The sequence below is a fragment of the Eimeria mitis genome, genomic scaffold (genome assembly GCF_000499745.2).
Source record: "Eimeria mitis Houghton genomic scaffold, Emh_scaff2213, whole genome shotgun sequence".
In the NCBI taxonomy this organism is placed as follows: domain Eukaryota; phylum Apicomplexa; class Conoidasida; order Eucoccidiorida; family Eimeriidae; genus Eimeria; species Eimeria mitis.
In genome coordinates, this window is record NW_013570540.1 from 4149 (window position 1) to 4582 (window position 434).

Here is a 434-nt window from a genome sequence, read left to right on the forward strand (position 1 = left end):
TACTGATGGGTGTGGTAGCTCCGGTGATAACAACGGGTTTATTGAGTGTCTCCAACATAAAAGATAAAAAAGAAGAAGTATAGGCGAGGGTATCGGTCCCCTGTACTATCACAAACCTAAATATATATACATACATACACATACACAGCAGCAGCAAGTAGGATTGGGTTTGCTGCTGCTGCTGCTGCTGCTGCTGCTGCTGCTGCTGCTGCTGCTGCTGCTGATGGTGGTGGTGGTGGTGGTGGTGGTGTGGTGGTGATGGTGGTGGTAGTGCTGCTGCTGCTGTTTTGGTGCTGCTCTTGCTGCTGATGCAGCAGATACAGCAGCAGCAACAGCAGCTATATTATAATAATTATAATACAAATAAAAAGAATAAATATAAAAAAAAAAAAAAAAAAAAAAAAAAAAAAAAAAAAAAAAAAAAAAAAAAAAAA

General features: G+C 39.9%; 1 protein-coding gene across 1 annotated transcript in view; it reads right to left on the reverse strand.

Annotated features, from left to right (window-relative positions):
* EMH_0050420 (uncharacterized protein) overlaps window positions 1-434 on the reverse strand; it is a gene marked incomplete at both ends in the record, with an annotated part of 3809 nt that overhangs the window by 1242 nt on the left and 2133 nt on the right. The window lies entirely within an intron of this gene.